Source organism: Silurus aristotelis (genome assembly GCF_946808225.1).
Source record: "Silurus aristotelis genome assembly, chromosome: 23".
In the NCBI taxonomy this organism is placed as follows: Eukaryota; Metazoa; Chordata; class Actinopteri; order Siluriformes; family Siluridae; genus Silurus; species Silurus aristotelis.
The window spans coordinates 6,030,371-6,051,556 of NC_139596.1; the positions used below are offsets into that span (position 1 = coordinate 6,030,371).

Here is a 21,186-nt window from a genome sequence, read left to right on the forward strand (position 1 = left end):
GATTCCCTCACCAGCCTCTCTTTTTTGTCTCTTACTTGAACTTAATAAGACTAACGTTTCCCACGTCATGTTACCCGAGAGACCAGAAATCATTAAGCTGTCTCTAAAGGGGAGAACGTGTCCTGGCTGTTCCAAAAGACTTTCAGACTGAAATGTTTTAAAACATTCTCCTTACAGCATGCTTTACCATATCAACATTTATAGTTTATATAGTTTGAATAGGACCACATGTTATTATTAGTCTTGTATTATGTGAAGCTTCTGCCATACAAGTGTTCATGAATGAGCTGTTGCTATAGAAACATTAACATATCAAAAAGAGTGCGTTAATAGATTTCGTCTTGCAACTGGCTGTGCATATCTATTCCCTTACTATACAAATGTAATGAAGTAAAGATGATTTTATTATTTTCACACACACACACACACACACACACACACACACACACACACACACACACACACACACACACACACACACATGTACTGTATATATGTGGGTGGGCAATGAATTTTTGCAAGGGGCCACATTAGAAACCCGAAATGTGTCAGAGGGCCACACCAACGATAATATTTTAGGGATGCACCGAAATGAAAATTCTTGGCCGAAACCAAAAACCAAAAATGAGGAAACCAAGGCCAAAACCGAAAGAAAAGATTGTCAATTATTAGAACCATTGCATTTATGGCTGTGAGTGTGTACTAACCTCACTAAAATCAATGCATTGCAATTCAAAGAATAAATAAATTACAAAAGTTTTTTATTTATTATTATATATTGTTATTTATTTGTTACCGTTCATAGTATTGACAGACAGGCAACGGTCAATTATTATTAGCAACGGGTCTGTTAAACAAAAATAATTGACCGCCAAACGTTTGGAAGCCCATTCAAGTGAATGGAAGAGCCGTGTAATAAATATTATATTATAATAATTATTATTTTCAGGATCCACGGGGAATGTTTCAAAGATCAACCTTTCGATCCACTGGCGACCACTGATCTGAGGCAATGAATTCCATCATTTTTTGTGTTATGCCTTTTGCCTCTGCACCATCACTGGAAAACTTTCCTGCCTTTTCAAAAACGTCCTCTACAGACGGAGTGCGCATGCTCGGATTGACTACTTTTCTGCGCTGCGTTCTTCTCATATTTAGAATGGCAATCGGGATGTTTGGATTTCAGGTGATAAATTAAACCCGATGTGGAGAAACTCTTTGCAGATACACCCCCTCTTTAAATTTCAGCATTGCATGTTTTGCAAATCTCTTTCCTTACACCGAAGACATGTTGCTCTTATCCAGATAACCGTGTGCTGGCTGCGCTTTTTTATTGCGTCATTACAATTGTGTTTCTGTCGTGTTGTTTCGGTGATTTAGGTATTTCGGGCGAAAATTTTCCGGTGGCCAAATTTTCGGTGCATCCCTGTAATTTATGATTGGCCTCACGCAGGCCGGACAGGGACGTACAGAGGGCCGGATGTGGCCCGCGGGCCGTAGTTTGCCCAGGTCTGCTATATATATGAAATGAATGATCAGTTGCACAAAGGTTACAATGTAATATAATATTTACTATTACAGATATTGACACATTGTGGGATGGACAGAATGTATCTGTGTCTGTATTTCGTTCACTTAGAAATACTATTAAATTGAAAGCTTTGTGGGAAAACAAGAAGTGGGTCACATATTACCGAGTTGAATTTCTAACTTGTCTAACTGTAATTAACTTTGAACATTCATTCCATGATGTAGTTATAAATATTCAGTTTTATTACAATTAGTCAGTATAATAGATAGCCAGTACCTGCAAAGAGGAACAAATTTGCTAACCAGCTCATTAATATACATCAGCAAATTACGCTGATGTAGAAACGTAGCCCTTTAAGTTCAACAAAGTCCTGCTGCTTCACCACTTTCACCACAAAGATATTGAATCACAAGTTCCTGCTTTTGGGATGCGCAACTGCATTTGAATTTTCATTCATTCAGACTTTTTTCTCTGCCTGTGTGCTTTACATACTCGTTTTTCTTCCTGGAAAGCTTAATCTGTGCAGCAGCTGAAAACATTTCAGAGCATGTGTGAATAGAATGAAAGAGAGGCAGAGAGGAAACAGGAATCTGGCTGTGCAGTAATTTCTTGATTCTTCACTGGGGACACATAAAATCGTCCCATTATACCTGAAACACAGTGTCACTAAAATCCTCTCTTGCATGTACAACATGTCAAAAAGGTTTTAAGAGGTAATTTTTTTTTCTTCAGTTGTGCACTGATTTTGTCTAAAGAACTTGTTAAAGCAAGAGCTGCTTGTTACATAGCCATGAGGGGTAAGAGGGGGTTAAGTCTCATGCCCAGTGATTGAGTTGCAGGAATACAATTGGTATTTTCTTTCTTTTAGCCACCTGATGACCAAGTAAACACAGGCTGGCAGCTCTTCTAGATTGTTCCTTCTCCCAGTTTTTATATTTTACTACCCTGTTTTTAGTTTTCATAACTAATTTCCTATATTTGGATAATTGAACTTAAACGTAACATTGAATGGGCTTGTTTGTAAAGCATGAGAAATCAGCTCTAAAACCCAATCCAAAGTGATACACTCAGAAATGTATACACTCATACCTTAACAGGGACTTGAATCTCTGCCCCTTGCCCTTTTAGACTTTATGAATATATAATTGCAAGTAATATCACCTTTTGTGGTGCCAAGAGCACATTTTTAACCTGAATGCATGTCAGACTGGGAATTCATTTGTATCACTGAACAGAATTAAGACAAAATTAGTTCTTTTTCATCCAAGAATAAATTGGGTATGCTCAGATTGGCTTTCAGGAGCTTCATCACTAGTTCCCTTTGTGATTTAGTAAGATATCTCAGTACATAAGGGCGTAACAAAACACACAATCCCACATCATTCTTAGTTGTTGCGCTGTAAAAAGTAGTGGTGTAAAATTGAAGTAAATATGGAAGGTGGGTTGCCAAGCACTTATTGTGACAGGACTACTTGCCAGGCACACAAGTGTGTCTGTTACTCTTGTAATCTGCATTTACAGTATTGTACAGTTATTAACAAATACAGTATTTGATATCATGTAATTTACAGTATTAAACTGTGTTTCTTACAGTGATGTATTGCATTTTTACAATGTGGGATAGTGCAGTTACTGCCTTTTATACCATTAACTTAGCATTAAATAATAACAGGTAGCATCATTTTGATATTTAGAACAGTATATATTTAGAAAGAAGAACAAGTATTAATTGGAAAATATTATGCTTTGATTAATCAGATCATGCAGTATGTGGTAACTTTTACAGATGAAATATCTCAGTGTTAGTGGTTTAAGAGTTGAGAACAGAGTGACCTGTTTACTCAGAACCTGCCAAAATGCAAAAACCTAAACAGTCAGCAAGTTCAAACTATTTGAGGACACAAAATAGATCTATGAATAAAAACAGGCTCCAGAGATGATGGACTTTTACACCCATTTATCCTCGTCACAGGGAAAACCTAATCGAAGCTCTCAAAAGCTTATAAACTACACACACACACATAACACACACACACACACACACACACACACACACACACACACACACACACACACACACACACACACACACACACACACACACACAATCTCCAACCACTTTTGTTTATTTAAGTATCAACCAAAAATAGAAGCTTCTAGAACTTTAAAATGAGCAAATAAATGCCCATAATGCAATGTGTTCTAAAGTATAATACTGTACGTGATGTAGGTAGAAATACAGTACATTATTTACAGACTTACAGTTTATTAGAACTTATTTTATCAGGTACTAATTTATCGAGTAGCATTTCTGACATAACTTCAAGAGCCCAGTTTGATTCTGAGCAAAAGACATATTGATCTACTCTATGTGATTTTCCTCTAAGTATTCTTGTTCCTGTTGTGTGTGAATGTGTCCACAGTGTGGGGAAATAATTATTTGACACTTTCAATATACTTTCAGTGCACTTTACATTTATATATGCAAACATCTTTTTCTTTGCATTTCAAAAGATGAACAAAAATTGTGTGTTCATAAGCATAAACAAGATATTCAATTCATTTTTTTTGTTAAGGAAAATGGATATTGTCCCAAAAGAGCCTCACAGAAATAAATACATAACGTATGTAAATGTAAAATGTTTAAATTTCTAATAAATTCTTGTCAATGTCAGGAAAAAACACCTGAGATGGTATGAAAATGTAACATTAGGAGGAACCTGGTTTAAAAGTGAAAACATCCATATCTAGGTAGATAACAGAAACACCAAATATACATTTCTGATAGTTCATTATTGATGTTATCAATTGTTCACTGATAGATACTTGAATGCTACACTGTTAATTGCAACTGCAGCTTTAACCCCCTGTGGTAGATTGTTTTTATTAATTGCGGTCCAAATCCCTCTTTATGAGTTTCATGAGTTTAACCCACCACAGTAACCTCATGGATCTTTAGACTGTTCAGGTGGAACCATTCTCAGCAGGTCTAGAAAGCTTCATTCAGAGGAAGAGCATCAGGATGAATCAAGCAGGTCCAAAAAAAAAGAAAGAGACAGGATCATGTTTAACTTGATAGAGAGAGTGGAAGAGAAAGAGCATTAGAGACATTAGAGAAGGTGACAGGGAGAGAGAAAAAATGCATTATTAGTTATCATTATTGCTATTTAATATATAGTTAATGACATGGTGCAGCATGATTTAAGTGCAAGTAGGGACTACTGTAGCTTTCACTGCATAACTGTAAGGGAGAGCCAAAAGGTAACACAGACATAAAGGAACACTGGGATATAAGATGGCTCACTACATCACTGTCATCAAACTTAAGTCAAGAAGCTTTTATTGTCAGTTCAACCGTAAATAGCTGACGCAGTAAACAGTGAAATGAGACAACGTTTCTACTGAAACCGAGTGATACACAACATTGAGCCTTGAGGTGAATGGGCAGAAAACCACATTGTTTTTCCTCCACACTTGTCAGTCCAGAACAGGAATCTTTACTCTAAACTACAGGCTTAAGCAAAGACCATCATATACATGCAGCATATTTTATTTGATATGTAAAATTTGATGATTTATATATATATATATATATATATATATATATATATATATATATATATATATATATATATATATATATAAATCATGTAAAATAAAAAATCTGATAGTTTGCGATGAAGCCGCAAGTGGCTAGAAAGTTTGGAGCAACATTTTAAAAAAGAGTTTGTACTAGTAAATTAATTAGAAATGTTTGAAAAAACTAATTTATTATTATTCATTTAAAGTAGTAAATAAAACATTTATGACAAGAAATTCACAATTTTTGTTGAGTTTACAGTACAATAGATGTACAATTCCCCTTGAAAAAGGAACCATCAAAAGGAGAGAGTCAAACCCTCCCGATTTTTTGTTACTCGCGAGGGGTCATAATATGTAACCCCCACGAGTATTGAGGTTGCACTGTATAGAATCAGTGATAAGTCATATGATTATATCAGGAGGGAAGCATTCATTCATTCATTTTCTCCCGCTTATACGTAATTCGGGTCGCGGGGGCAGCAGTCTAAGCACTGTCCCTTTACGGTCCCTCCTGCAGGTGGTGAGCCCATGGGAAGGCGGCCCCACGTCACTACGACGTCACGGACCTTGATATTTCCCTCGCAAGGGACCCCCGGAGCATAGAGGGTTAAGGGCCTTGCTCAAGGGCCCAAGAGTGGCAGCTTGGCGATACCGAGGCTTGAACCCCAGACCTTCCGATCGGCAACCCAGCGCCTTAACCGCTGGAGCCACCACTCCCCCAGGAGGGCAGCAGTTTTTGTAAATAAATGCTTGAGAAGAAAAGAGGTGCCATTCATTAATCATTTTATTTCCCAAGCCTCATGCCAATTATATATATATACAGTACAAACCAAAAGTTTGGACACACCTTCTCATTCAAAGAGTTTTCTTTATTTTCATGACTATGAAAATTGTAGAGTCTGTGTGTGTGTGTGATTGTGTGTGTGAATCTTTCTTATATTAACAAAATGATTAATGACTAATGCTAGTGCTAGTGATCATTTGAGGGACCAGCATTAATGATGACCATTCCAGGTATTAATCTTGCTCATGTGCTGGTTGCAGTACAATGCTGAGAAAAGAAATAATAAGAAACAAAAAAATAGTTTGAAGTTGAAGAAAAAATTTAAGTGTGCTAAAGCAGGCTACTCAGTGTAGCAGCTCCTTCTGTCAATGGATCAGGCCAGCTTGCAGAAGTGAGGAGAGTGAAAGAACAGCAAAGAAGGATTTTAATTTGCATTTGCTCACTGTGATGTTTGTGTGATTTGTTGCTGAAGTAGAACATGGAAACATTTATGTACCATGTTTATGTACCATGCGCCATGTTTATGTACTGCAAAAATAATTTCTCACATAACCAGCATGTCAAAATAAGCAAGCCCTTTGGAAACATAATTATTTTCTACAAGAAATGATCATTATTTATTGGTGAATTCAGGGTAGGAATTGTAGAGATGCTGTGTGTGTGTGTGTGTGTGTGTGTGTGTGTGTGTGTGTGTGTGTGTGTGTGTGTGTGTGTGTGTGTGTGTGTGTGTGCTTGCGTGCGTGTGTGTGTGTGTGTGTGTGTGTGCAAAATATTTTGTTTTGTACAAGTGTTCAATTATTAGGGATAACCTCTCATTCTTGCAATGTAGAAATATAGCTTTCTTTGTGACATTGATGGGTTCCAGAAACAGTAGAGGTCTGGTGTCTGGTGTAGCAAGAATGGTGTGAAAAAAATCCTATATATGCGAGTTCTTCAGGCGGAAACATCTGGAGCTCTCTAGAGAGAGGTCAGAGGAAAATAACTGAAAAATAAAAACTGAGAAAGGAAACTGACAGTAACTAAAATAACCATTCTTTACAACTGCAATAAACAGAAAAGCATCACAGGACACAACACATTGAGCCTTAAGTTGAATCGTCTACAAGCGCAGAATAGCACATTGGGTTCCTCAACACCTGTCAGCCAAAATAAATAAATATAAATAAATAAATATAAATAAATAAATATAAATAAATAAATAAATATATATATATATATATATATATATATATATATATATATATATATATATATATATATATATATATAATATGCTACATGTATATGATAATATATATGCTGCATGTATATGATTATCTCATGAGATCAGCGATTTATGTAAATATTTAATCCATCCTGTCTGACACCAACAACCATGCTACAATCAGAATCACTGAGAATTTCCATTTGTTCTTACTTTTGCTTTCGACCTGTATGTGCATAATTTTATATATGGTTCTGCTGCTACATCACACTGACAGATTGGATAACTTTATGAATGTGGTAACTTAGTGGTTAAGGCTCAAGGTTACTGATCAGGAGGCCAGGGGTTCAAGCACTCGTATCGTCAATACCGTTAATATCGTCAGTGCTCCAGGGGCGCCGTATTATGTCTGACCCCAGCTTCTTAACATCGCTGTACTGTAAAGTACATGTGATAAATATAAAGCACCTTTACATCCCTCCTGGACGTTCCTCATCTCTTGCATATTTATAGCACGTCCCCGATGCCTGCAAATTATACATCATATCCTAGAAATAGTTTTTTTCTTTTTTCTTTTCTGAGAGACATTACAATCTTTCTTCAGAGAGAATCAGCAGACAGGTTCTGAAGAAGGCAAGTGACAAAACATAGCAAGAGTTTGAATTAGGGTATATACTATCTGGTCTCACTTTTTGCTAACTAGACAATATGCTGACTATCAGTTTTCTTAAGGAGTGGGCTTTAAAGTCACATTCAACATTTCAATGTACCATTGTAGATCAGTAATGCTGTAGTGACAAGCAGCACGATGGTAGAGTTACAAAAACACAACATGCACTTTACCTCAGATTATAGAAAGGGAGTTTGAGGATGGATTTGGACTGTAGTTAATGTCAACAGTCTACTACATTGACTCAGGACTATAGTTTGCTTCTGATCACCATCACTGCACCCGCAACATCGTATATATACAGTACAGACCAAAGGTTTGGACACACCTTCTCATTCAAAAAGTTTTCTTTATTTTCATGACTATAAAAAATTGTAGATTCACACTGAAGGCATCAAAACTATGAATTAACACATGTGGAATTATATATGGAAACAACTGAAAAATGTCATATTGTAGGTTCTTCAAAGTAGCCACCTTTTGCTTTGATTACTGCTTTGCACACTCTTGGCATTCTCTTGATGAGCTTCAAGAGGTAGTCACCTGAAATGGTCTTCCAACAGTCTTGAAGGAGTTCCCCGAGAGATGCTTGGCACTTGTTGGCCCTTTTGCCTTCACTCTGCGGTCCAGCTCACCCCTAAACCATCTCGATTGGGTTCAGGTCCGGTGACTGTGGAGGCCAGGTCATCTGGTGCAGCACCCCATCACTCTCCTTCTTGGTCAAATAGCCCTTGATGCCTTCTGTGTGACTCTACAATTTTCATAGTCATAAAAAAGAAGAAAACTCTTTGAATGAGAAGGTGTGTCCAAACTTTTGGTCTGTACTGTATGTAATAAATAGACATTCGGTGCAACCCAGATAAAGACGGGTTCCCTCTTGAGTCTGGTTCCTCTCAAGGTTTCTTCTTTATGCCATCTAGTTTTTTTTCTTGCCACAGTCGCCACCGGCTCACTCATAAGGGACAAACTTACTTATAAAGAACATTTTTATCACTACATTATCTGTGTAAAGCTGCTTTGAGACAATGTTCATTATTAAAAGTGCATAACAAATAAAAATGAATGAAATTGAATTTAATTATACAAAAGTGTACCCCTTTTAGTAAAAGACAGGAGATGGAGCTGGAGGTGGCAGAGCTGAAGATGTTGAGGTTTTCGTTGGGAGTGACGAGGATGGACAAGATTAGAAATGAGTTTATTAGAGGGACAGCGCATGTAGGATGTTTTGGTGACAAGGTGAGGGAGGCGAGATTGAGATGGTTTGGACATGTGCAAAGGAGGGACATGAATTATATTGGTAAAAGAATGCTGAGGATTCACCAGGAAGGAGGAAAAGAGGAAGACCAAGGAGGAGGTTCATGGATGTGGTGAGGGAAGACATGCAGGTAGTTGGTGTAAAAGAGGCAGATGTAGAGGACAGGGTGGTATGGAGACGGATGATCCGCTGTGGCGACCCCTAATGGGAGCAGCCGAAAGAATAATAATAATAATAATAATAATAATAAGAAGAAGAAGAAGAAGAAGAAGAAGAAGAAGAAGAAAAGTGTACCCCTTTTAAGGATTAAAAAATTAAGTTTGTAACAAACATGCTGTGCCATTCATGTATTTGCACTGCCAACATTATTTCAACTAGCTGGCAAACTGCTAAGAGCTACTCTATTGATGTCCTTCATGATGAAGCCAGAGCTACCCTCCTGAAATATATAATTTTTTGCAGAGAGGGGTTTCTGGGTGTGTTGCAGGTATACCAAGTGCGTGGGCTATAAATACCCGAGCTGCGACCCAGTTTACCTACTTATATTATGCTCTAAATGTATATATTCTTTATGTGAAGAACAAGTACATACTTTTTTTTGAGTGTGTTGCAGGAGTATACCTGGATCCTGGGTCATACTAGTCCATCATGTAACCAAACAGAATATTACATTACATACACACCCTAAGTTTCTCATGGCATTTTAGTTTTTTGTTCATTCATTATACTCTGTATAAGTTCTACTATATAAATGTATTTACCACTCCTCTACAGACGAACAAACAAATCACAAAAAAGCCAATGTGGGCAATATTAGCTGAAAAAGTGACAATATCGTTCAGTTTGATTTGTATTGCACTTGTAACAATGCACATTGTCCCAAAGATAAAGGGGTTAAAAAGTATAATTGTATATGTTTAGTGCTTATAAATTTGTTTCCTATAAGTTTATCCTTCATGAGCAAGCCAGTGGTGACATTGGCAAAGAAAAACTCTGTGAGATGGCATGTGGAAAAAACCTTGAGAGGAACCAGACACAAAAGGGAACCCATCCTCATCCTCATCTGGGTGACCCCAATTGTCCATTCATTACAATTTCATCATTGTTAAGGAGTGCTGTTCAGTTATGGGCACTTAAATACAGAACTGTTCATAAAAACTGTGACCCTGACCCATTGTGGCTGACTGATGATATAAAACTTTGAAATACTTCCTAAAATAATAAAATATCCAAGTACCATTGGAAACATAATTTCAAAGTATTAGTATTTGGGACGCTAATACTAATCTCGGATACAACTTTTAACTAAATAGTTGTTTGCAAACTGGAATGCAGTATGGAATGCAGTGAGTTTAGAAAGGTTTCCAGTCAGCTGAAGAGCAATCTGTTCCTAAAGTGTCATCAATTTCAACACCTTTCATACATCCCAGAACACCTAAAGCTCCGCAATTAATCGTTATTATCGATTGATTAGAATTTATGGGTTATGTCGAGGATGAAAAACGAAAATCGATTTTAAAGTTTCACTTTGGTTTGGCACAGAAAGCCCGCCTCCTGTTTATTCACACTTGGGAAATAAGAAATACAACATGACAGTGTGCTCTGACGAAACCAAAGCGCTTGTTTCCAAGAGAGGCACGGTTTCTTCAGTCGTATGGAAATGATTCGGGTTTGCATTTGCAACTTCAGACGTTGAACCAGCCACAGCCCGCTGTAAAACATTGTCTGAGGTTTGTGGCAACTAAAGGAAGCAGCACGACTAATTTATTTCAGCACCACAAACACGTTGTTGAATGGTAGGCATGTGTGGCACTGCGAGCTAAACAAGCCAGCGGCAGCCCCAAAACACCGGCTAAAAAGGAAAAAAAGGAAAAATAGCGTGCACTGTTTTTTCCCCACTGTATCCCATATAATAAGCAGGGGCCTCGATGGAAAGATACTACTGATGCTATATGAATATATATATATATATATATATATATATATATATATATATATATATATATATATATATATATATATATATATATTAAAATCGAATTTTGTGTCAAAACAATTTAAATTTATAGTACATATCGCCCAGCTCTAAGTAAAACCAAACACTCTTTAACCATAAACCCACCAGATCTGCTCCTTTACTAAATTCTGTTCCTAAAGGATCCTCTTAGATTAGATCATCTTGAAGTGTTCCATGACTGCGGATATTAATTTCTTTCTATCTTTAGTGGAATCTGTGCTTGTGTTTAATGTTAGATATTGGTGTGAGTTTAAAGCAGAGGGTGATTACATAATGGTCAGAGATAGTAAGGTGTTCAAGAGGGAAATAATGATAGGCATCTCATCTCTTCTCGCTCTGTCTCTCTGTCTCTTTTTTTGTATGTATGTGTGGGCTGGTGGCAGTGTGCTTGTTTTTGAACACTGAATCGACATTAGAACTGTTTCTCACTTACACACACACACACACACACACACACACACACACACACACACACACACACACACACACACACACACACACACACATTGTGGCATTGTTTGTTGTGTGTAATTAATGCCATTCTCACCACTACATAGTCAGAACTCAGGCCTCAGCCTGTGCTAAGCAAGACGGCACTAATTCTGTGAATATGTCAATTATCAAAATGCGTTGTACTAATGCAACTCATTACTAATAGTTTGGCACACAGTATTCACAAATATCACTTTTAATGGAAATTAATCATGCTTTCAGGGAAAAAATATCAATTTGTAGAGGTTTAGGGTCCCTTTTTTCATAGTCCCTGTAGATGTAGCATGATTTATTTTTATTACATTTCCTAACCCTTGCCTAAGCCTACTGTATATATTACATAGGACTGAAAATTACTTTTTATGCTTAAATAAGTGGCAGCTCATTTTAAATCTGGTCTCCAGGTTTTTACTGAAATATTTACACACAAATTATTAATTCTGTTTCTAATTGATAGATTGTTGCTGTATTTCCACTATTCCACATACACGGTAAACATACAGTCATTAGTCATGATTGTCAGGTAGTTAGCTGTTAGCTTCTAAAAAAGAGAAACAACCAAGCAAAAGCTCATTTTTTCTTTCACTATTTTACATCATAAATGAGCTAAAGGTACATACATTACAGCATAGTGAAACTCTTTCTTCACCTATCCAAGCAATGTTGGCAGCTAGCTTCAGCCATGATACAGTACCTTTGGAGCACAAAGGGTAACAGGCCTTGCTCAAGGGTGGCAACTTGGCAATAAGAGGGCTTGCACCCCCAACCCTCTCATCAGTAACCCAGAGCTTCAACCACTAAGCAACCACTTCAGCTACAAGAATTTATTTTACATATGTGTTAAATATGAGTTCAAATAAATAGAAATCCATTCAAAATCCTTTTAAAAATTAAAAATCAGTTCACTACAGTTAAAGCTAGCTAGTGTTTCCTGTAAAGAACAAAATATATTATGAAATGTAATGCCTTATATATGTTATAACAAGGGTGGTCATGGTGTAGTGGAATATAAATAGCTAAAACAAAAATGCTAGCTTATGGTTATGTATTCCCCTCATGTAAAATTAAGTCATAAATAAAATTGAGTATTTAAAAATTAAAGTTATTACATTAAGTGATCTTCTGTTGCATTGACTATGTATTACCTGAATGACATGAAGAGCTTATTCATGTAATTGTTGTGGTGTTTTCATAAGCCATAAGTTTACTGTACATCAGGGGAGACCAATTTAGTAGCATGAGCAAATGCTATAATAGACTTGCTTATCGAAGGCTTTCTCAAGTTCTTAATTTAGTCCAAACTAAAATGGTATTAGCCGTAAAGAAGTAGGAGCAGAATCCTATCCAGCTCCTGTCCCAGTACCTCTAAGCCTAATTGTTTCTGGCTAATTGGGTTGCCACACTAAGCTAATAGAGGTGTAGAGCATTGCTCCTGGTGGGAACCGCTGCGCTTAGTTATTCATCGGCTCTATTCTTTTTCTCATCAGGAGCTAAATAATTCATAACAGCATTTAATTAAGCAGGCAGTTTGTAAGGTATGGCGCACACATTAAGATTTGAGGTTCCTTTCTGTCTTTTAAACTACATGGAGCTCAGCCTAATTAGCAACAAAGAGCTTATTTTCTGGGTGGTGTGTGTTGTTGCAGGCGGTGATTCTTAAACCTCACAACACAACACACAGCATGATTGTTTTTATTGTTGTACTGAAATGAACAGATGTTCTGTTTTGATGCTTGCAGTCTTGCTCATCGGCTCTAAGTTTATAATTACTGTGTAGTGGCGAAAGTCCATAATTACAGTTTTCAATTAAGAAGCTTTTTTTTCTTATAAAGATATTATTAAATATCCTTGGCTTAGCTGAAGAAATCGTTTATTGAACCCACACAGCCTGCAAGGTTACGATCCCCTTATGGGCTTAGTAATATAATTTAAATTGAAGTCTGAAATAATTATTTAGCATGGGCCATGTTCAGAAATGATCCAAATCCAAAAAGTTACTTCAGCATTTAAATGGGAAAAGTTATTGAAGATAAACCTGGTACAAGATTAATCAACCTTCACTGTAAAACATGGATAAATCAGGATGTGATGTGCTGAAGTGTTTTATACCTCCGGTAGTACAGCAATTTGGGAACAGTGACACACATTTTAGCATATCTTGCAATAGAAAGAGTGTGGTTTTCTGCGCAAACTTTGCCTTTACTTACATTTTGTTTTAGTTTATGAACCTACATGAAACAAAGCAACCCTGTCTAATGTCCTCTACTGGGCTTTTTTTTTAATTTCTCTTGAAATTAATTATACAAAAAAACACAACACAACACACACTCTTTTACAAAATTTTCAGATTTCGCGGCTTCAGATTTTTTTGCGAGTTAATCCGGATCCAAATAAACAGTCGCCAACTATCGAGTGTTGATGTTGCGAGTTTCGAGGTTCCACTGTACGTATTTTTTTGTTCAATATAAAAAAAACAACAACAATTTTAACTGCTTTATCAGTATACTTGAATTAAAAGTCACTTAATTTTATTTTACTGTGAAGAAATTGTTACTAGAGAAGTGATAATAAAATTCACCACACCTACTGTCTGCATCTATTTTAAGAAAATGGATCAACAACTTTCCGACCAATTCATTGGGAGTGACGAGGATGGACAGGATAAGATTATTAGTTTATTAGAGGGGCCGTGCATGTAGGAGGTTTTGGGGACAAAGTGAAAGACTGCTGTGGATGGAGCCACCAGGAAGAAGGAAAAGAGGAAAGCCAAGGAGGCGGTTTATAGATGTGGTGAAAGAAGACATGCAGATAGTTGGTTTGAAAGAGGCAGATGTAGAGGACAAGGGGGTATGGAGACGGATGATCCGCTGTGGCGACTCATAATGGGAGAAGCCGAAAGAAGAAGAAGAAGAAGCACTTTTCGACTAATCAGAATTGAGTATTTCACAAAGCTGCATTTATGTTGCCATTCACCACTGATCAAAACACATTCTTATTTATCAGTCATTAATTTGCTCAGGACGATAGACTGGCTTGTTGCCAGACATCATTTTAATGCCTGAGCACGTCTCTCTTGTTTCAGTATGAGAGCTGGACGGCGACGTTTCAACTCCGCTGTGAAACTTAACGACAGTTTAGATAACTTTTTCGCCCGCTGTAGACACTGTTATGTGCCTCCGCTCCTTTTTTGTCTCCTGTCATCCATGGGGATCGGTTGGCTAGTACTCATTCAGAATATCAAATCAATGTTTTCTCTGTCTCTGGCTCCCACTTTTCTAAAGCTCCTATTTTGTTTCGACGTTTACACACAAGAAGAACACACAACCTTAACCAAGCCTGTGAGGTTGACATCATGCATTTACGATCCAAGTATTGATCTCATATTTTCCATTCAAGAAAAAGTGGAATTGTTTTGGCTTTGAATCATACTGCTACTAACCTGCAAAGAACTCATCAACATTTATGTTTATGGAGGACGTGTTTCCAGTTCTATCACATTGTGCTATCACTGGTGAATATTTATCTCACTGTTTTCTGGGTCAGCGGTCTACTATATTACATCCAACCCACTCTTCCTCTGTATTTAGTTCAGCCAAATTTCAGCACGGCTTACATGATTTCTTGCAGCAGCTGAATATAATGAATATTGTTAAAAGCTGTAGTTTGTATTTTGTAAAAATATCTAGTCCCAGTGGTGGACAGTACGGAAGTAAGTGTAATTCGTTCCTACATTTCAAAGTCAAATAACTCACTTTTTACTCAACCCTGTTTTGCAAAAGCAGTCGTTCCTTTTTATTTATGAGTGAATAAAAACATAAATGGTCAAGCACTCTGAAAGCTACAGTGAGCGCTGTTTTGAACTTGTTTTGATTGCCGCTTGGTGGTATCTATTTAACACGAACATACAGTTCAGCATCAGTTCAACAGCAAGCAGAACATTTTGAGGATAAAAAATGATGGAAGAAACTCCTGACTCGAACTCGCCACAACACCAGTGGCCTTATTTTTTTGAAGTAGTTGAAAAGAAGGTTTTGGGCTCATGATAATTGTAATAGATATCAATCAGTGTTTGACTCATTAATATAATTCTATTAATAGATTGGTGTGTTAAGAGTAACATTAGAGTCTTTTCACTCAGTTTTGAGATTAAGCAAAGAGTCTTTTAATAAAAATGATAGGAACATTATATCCATAATAAATTACATTGAAGGCAAATACCTTTGTACTTTTCCTCAAGTCAAAGTTTAAAGGAAACACTTCTACTTTTACTGGAGTAATATTTTACCTAGTGTACAATATCTCACAAAAGTGAGTACACCCCTCCCATTTCAGCAAACATTTTAGTATTTTCTCAAGGGTTAATACTATAGAAATGAAACTTGGATATATTTTAGTCAATGTGCAGCTTGTGTAGCAGTACAGATTTACTGTCCTCTGAAAAGGTCCTATGTTATTGTCTAATTAGCTGCCAACGAAAGTGAGGAGTGCTGCCAGCATTGCTTTAGTGGTTGCAGAAGCAGAAGGTCCATGTGTCAGTGCTCAGGCAATACGCTGCACACTGCAACAAGTTGGTTTGCATGGTCATCGTCCCAAAAGGAAGCTTCTTCTGAAGCTGGCTCACAAGAAAGCCCACAAACAATTTGCTGAAGACAACCTGTCCAACAGCATGAATTACTGAAACCAAGATAAACTTGACTAGTTGACTTTAACTCAACTACTTGGGGGTCATTGCTGTGTATTTGCTTCCATGTAAAAAATATGCTTAGTTAAGTGTGTAATCTTCAAAACTTTATAGATTTGTAAAAATCCAAAGAATTTGTAGTACTAGATGTCAAAATGACACCCAGGGCAACACACATATACCTTCTTCTGTCTTAACATTCCATGAATAATTCTTATATAACTGTAATGCATACATCTTGTTTAGCTATTTTAGGCTTTTTTTTTTCTCCACATGAACTGAAGTTCCAGGATGAACAGACAATCTCTGGTGATTACTGATGGTGATGTATGATAATGATGATGGTGGTGAATCCATATGCAATATTTAATAACCTTGACATGTTGATTGACCCTAATCAACGAAGAACAGGTCACAGAGTAAAGTTTTGCACTTGTGCTTTCTTCAAGCCTATGATTCAAAGTGGCTCTGTTTTTTATTTTTTTTATTTACTAACCTGTGGTCATCCTGCTCCTCGGGAAGCACGTTGTGGAAGCTATGAGTCAAACTCGCAGGGGTTTACCTGGACAGTGTTTGCCGCAATCACGTGAGAAAACCACCTAGTTTTCGATGCTTTCAATCAGTCCCTTGATGGGAAAATACGAGAACAATAAACAGACTACTAAAAAGCTGTGGAACTCTATTCACAGGTGTTCAAGTTCGATTTTGTCGACTCCACAAGAGCTCGAAATCTTGCAGGTTAACGGACGAAATGTCCGTAATTGTTTAGCATCTTTTTGATGAAGAAAAAAAATTTTACAAATAATGTCATGACAAACTATGTCTGCCGAATTCGCCTGTTAGGTTTTCAAGCCGAACCAACGCACAACATAGACAGTGAAACGCTACTTGAAACAATGAAATGTTTTTCAGTATTCACAAACAGGGAAAAACTGACTGAAACATTAATGATGTACAGTAACTACTCACCAAAAACTCTAAGAAAGCACATGTAACTGCACACAGAAATGGCATCGCCTCACTTAGAAATTGCTGTGTGGGGGTGGGGGGTGAATGGGGGGTATCAGTACAAAACTTATTCATTTGTATCCATGAAACTTAATGTTGATCACACATTTAAATATGTCTACAGAACAAATAGAATTAACATTTTTTTTTATAGTAGTACACATTAGGGCTGTTATTCGATTAAATTATTTAATCGCGATTAAAATGTGGCCCATCAGTAAAATACATGTTTAGTAATTAAAACTTATTTAAGACTTAATTTAGAGTTTTGTTTTTTTATATTTGAGTAAAGAAAGGACATTGTGAATAAATGAGTGTAATTGAGTTCTGCATTAATTGGGCATTAATATAAAAAATATATATATAATTATTTATTTATTTGTGTGCATTTTCTGAAAGGGTGCCAGTAATTCTGAATCTAAATACATATTCAGTTGCACTGAGTAGAGGAAGCTTTTACCAGACAGTCGTTTCTATTTTGGACTGTGTAGCATAGACCTGTCTGTTTTTATAAAGAAATTTGGAGGAAAATGATTGACAGTAAGAAATACCTAAGGTACAGTCCAAGGCTAAACAGGGATGGGATGAAAAGAAGATCTGAGCAGAAGCAGAAGAATGAAAGTGAAGCAAAGGAGAGCAGCTCTCCTTTGCAGATTAAAAGTGACAGCTCATTTACCTGTTCTCTTCAGAGTGAAGCGATCAGTCCTCTACACCCTGTTTAGAGTGAAATCCCATTTAACACTACATATACCTTAGGTAAAAGTACAGCAAGGCCTCCTTTCCCAAATTCCGAAGAGTGCGCCTGTCTTCTCGAATCAGATCAACGTAATTTCAGTAGCAGTTATTGAAAGGCAAAGCTGAAGGGTCAAATAAAGGATTTTATAAAATGCTGACCTTGTTTAGCATAAAACATCTATTACTGGTGTGATGTTTGAAATAGACCTTTTTGAGTTCTTTACTTTTAACGCAGTGAAGCGGAGAAGTCATTGTGACGTTTTTTTTGTGTGAAAAAAAAAAACATCTGCATGCAAAGCACAGCACTACAGATGTGTGTGTGTGTGTGTGTGTGTGTGTGTGTGTGTGTGTGTGTGTGTGTGTGTATATAATGTTGCATATATGGAAATGGAGACAGAAATATAGAAAACTTTTGCCGACTTTCCACCACTGCAGCTCTATTGACTATTCAGAATAAAAGTTTTCCGTGGAAGACACATGTACGATGCCATCGCAGCGGAGATAGAGAGCAAATTAACAGCTCATTTGCTCTTTGTGGGAAGATAAACTGCCACGGTCACTGATAATAGCGCAAACTTTGTAAAATTGTTCAGAATGTTTCAAGCTGATGATGAAGCAGAGAATGATGTAGACGAGGACGAGGTCATATTTATGGAATTGCACGATATTTTACGTGATGACAGCGAAAGGTATGTTCTCCCTCCACATAACCGGTGTGCAGCCCACACCCTTAACCTTATATACACGAACGATAGTTACATTCCTGACGGCGAGGCAGATTGCAAAGCAGTGTACAGAAGAGCGACTGGAAAGTGTTCAGCCTTGTGGTCAAAAGTTAGTCGATCATCTTATTGTTCTCTAAGAAGTTATTAAGCATTTTAAATGTTTAAGACGTCTTTTGCCTTAATATAACTTATTTCTTAATGGCAATTATCTATATTACATCTGTTACACTTGTAAGGCGTGAAAGAGATACAAGTAACGCAAAAGTAGCGCAAAAGTAATTTAATGCATTACTTTCCATAAAAAGTAACGTAATTAGTTACTTTTTTGGGGAGTAACTCAATATTGTAATGCATTACTTTTAAAAGTAACGTTGCCCAACACTGGTGGTGACCTGCTTGTTCACCATGGCAGAGCTAGACACTGTGTGTGGTGTATCTAGGAGAAGAGAAGGCCCTGAAGGAGCGCATAATTAGACTTGGGATGAATAATAAAATGTGACTTTTATGCTGGTGATATGAGAAGGTTATGACGGAATTGCCATGAGTAACATTGCTGCCTCGCGGTGCCAGGGTCCCTGGTTTTGTCCTGAGCTCGGGTTACTGTCTGTGCAGAACTGGGTTCTTCATTTTCCTCCCACATCTCTAGGTGTAAATGCATGTGTGCCTGGTGCCTTTTAATGGACCAGCTGGACTGTATTCCCGCCTCCTACTCAGTGTTCCTGTGATAGACTCCGGATCCACTGTAACCCGGACCACTGATTACTGAAACTGTGAGTGAGAGACTGTTTGTCCCTGGCACCCTGTATTATGTTTAAGATTTCTCAAATCACACTCATATAGCCACTGCTCATATACACTCTTGCTGCTGAAGCTAAATGCATCCAACTCTTCCTACCTGCACAGAGTCCAGTGGATGCACTGTGTGTCAGAGTGGATAATTTTGTGCATTGTTTTGTTTCATGTTGTACATCATTGTTATAGTTTTAGGTCTTGGAAACGTTGGATCAGATTTAGCTTCAATCCCTGAGATCAATGGGATAAAATTTTATTTTGTTTTTACCACCTATTTTAACCAAAATATTCTTGCTAAAAACAGATACAAATTAACAGCAAGATTGTATTTTATTTTACATAGTCACCCACAGCAAATACAACCATACCAGCATGCAGAGTCCTGACAGCTATCCAAGGCACTGTAACAACAACAACAATAGCAACAACAACAACAACATCTTTCAGTTGCTCCTGTTAGGGGTTGCCAGAGCAGACCATACTACCCTGTCCTAACCACGTCCTTAAACCTCCTCCTTGGCCTTCTTTTTTTCCTCCTGCCTAACAGCTCCATCCTTAGGATTCTTTTACCTATGTACCCCTATGCCCCTCCTTTGCACATGTCCAAATCATCTCAATCGCACCTCTCTCACCTTGTCTCCAAAAGGTTTTACATGTGCGGTCCTTCTAACAAACTAATTTCTAATCCTGTCTATCCTCGTCACTCCCAATAAAAATCTCAGCATCTTCAGCTGTGCTACCTTCAGTTCCACCTCCTGTCTTTTAGTTAATGCCACTGTCCATAAACCATACAACATATCAGGTCTCACCACATTCTTAAAAACTTTCCCTTTAACTTTTGCAGAAACCCTTCTATCACAAATCACTCCTGCCACTCTTCTCCACCCACTCCACCCTGCCTGCATTCTTTTCTTCACATCGCACTGTTGATACCTAAACTCCTCCACCTTCTCCACCTTTTCTACCTGCAACCGCAACCGCACCCCTCCACTTCCCTCCCTCTCATTCACACACATGTACTCTGTCTTACTCCTACTGACTTTCATTCCCCTTCTCTCCAGCACATACCTTTATCTCTCCAAGTTCCTCTTAACCTGCTCCTACTCTCACCACAAATAACAATTTTATTCGCAAACATAATAGTTCATGGAGACTCCTGTCTTACCTCGTTAATCAACCTGTCCATCACCACTGCAAACAGAAAAAGGGCTCAGAGCCGAACCTTGATGCAATCCAACCTCCACCTTAAACCAGTCTGCCGTTCCTATTGCACATTTCACTGCCGTCACACTGTCCTCATACTTGTCCTGCACCACCACATAACATACTTCTCTGCCACACCTGACTTCCTCATACAATAACACAACTCCTCTCTCGGCACCTCATCGTACGCTTTCTCTAAATCCACAAATACACAATGCAACTCCTTCTGACCTTCTCTATACTTTTCCATCAACATTCTTAAAGCAAATAATGCATCTGTGGTGCTCTTCCTAGGCATGAAACCATACTACTGCTCACAGATGGTAACCTCTTCTCTCAGCTGGGCTTCCACTACTCTTTCCCATAACTTCATGCTGTGACTGATCAACATTATTCCCCTGTAGTTACTACAGGTCTGCACATATCCCTTATTCTTAAAATTAGTACCAGCACTCTCCTTCTCCATTCCTCAGGCACCTTTCACCTTTCAAAATTAGATTTGAACAA

General features: G+C 37.6%; 1 protein-coding gene across 1 annotated transcript in view; it reads left to right on the top strand.

Moving 5' to 3' along the window:
* Positions 1 to 21,186, top strand: part of whrnb (whirlin b) — a 91,446-nt gene that overhangs the window by 2,931 nt on the left and 67,329 nt on the right. The window lies entirely within an intron of this gene.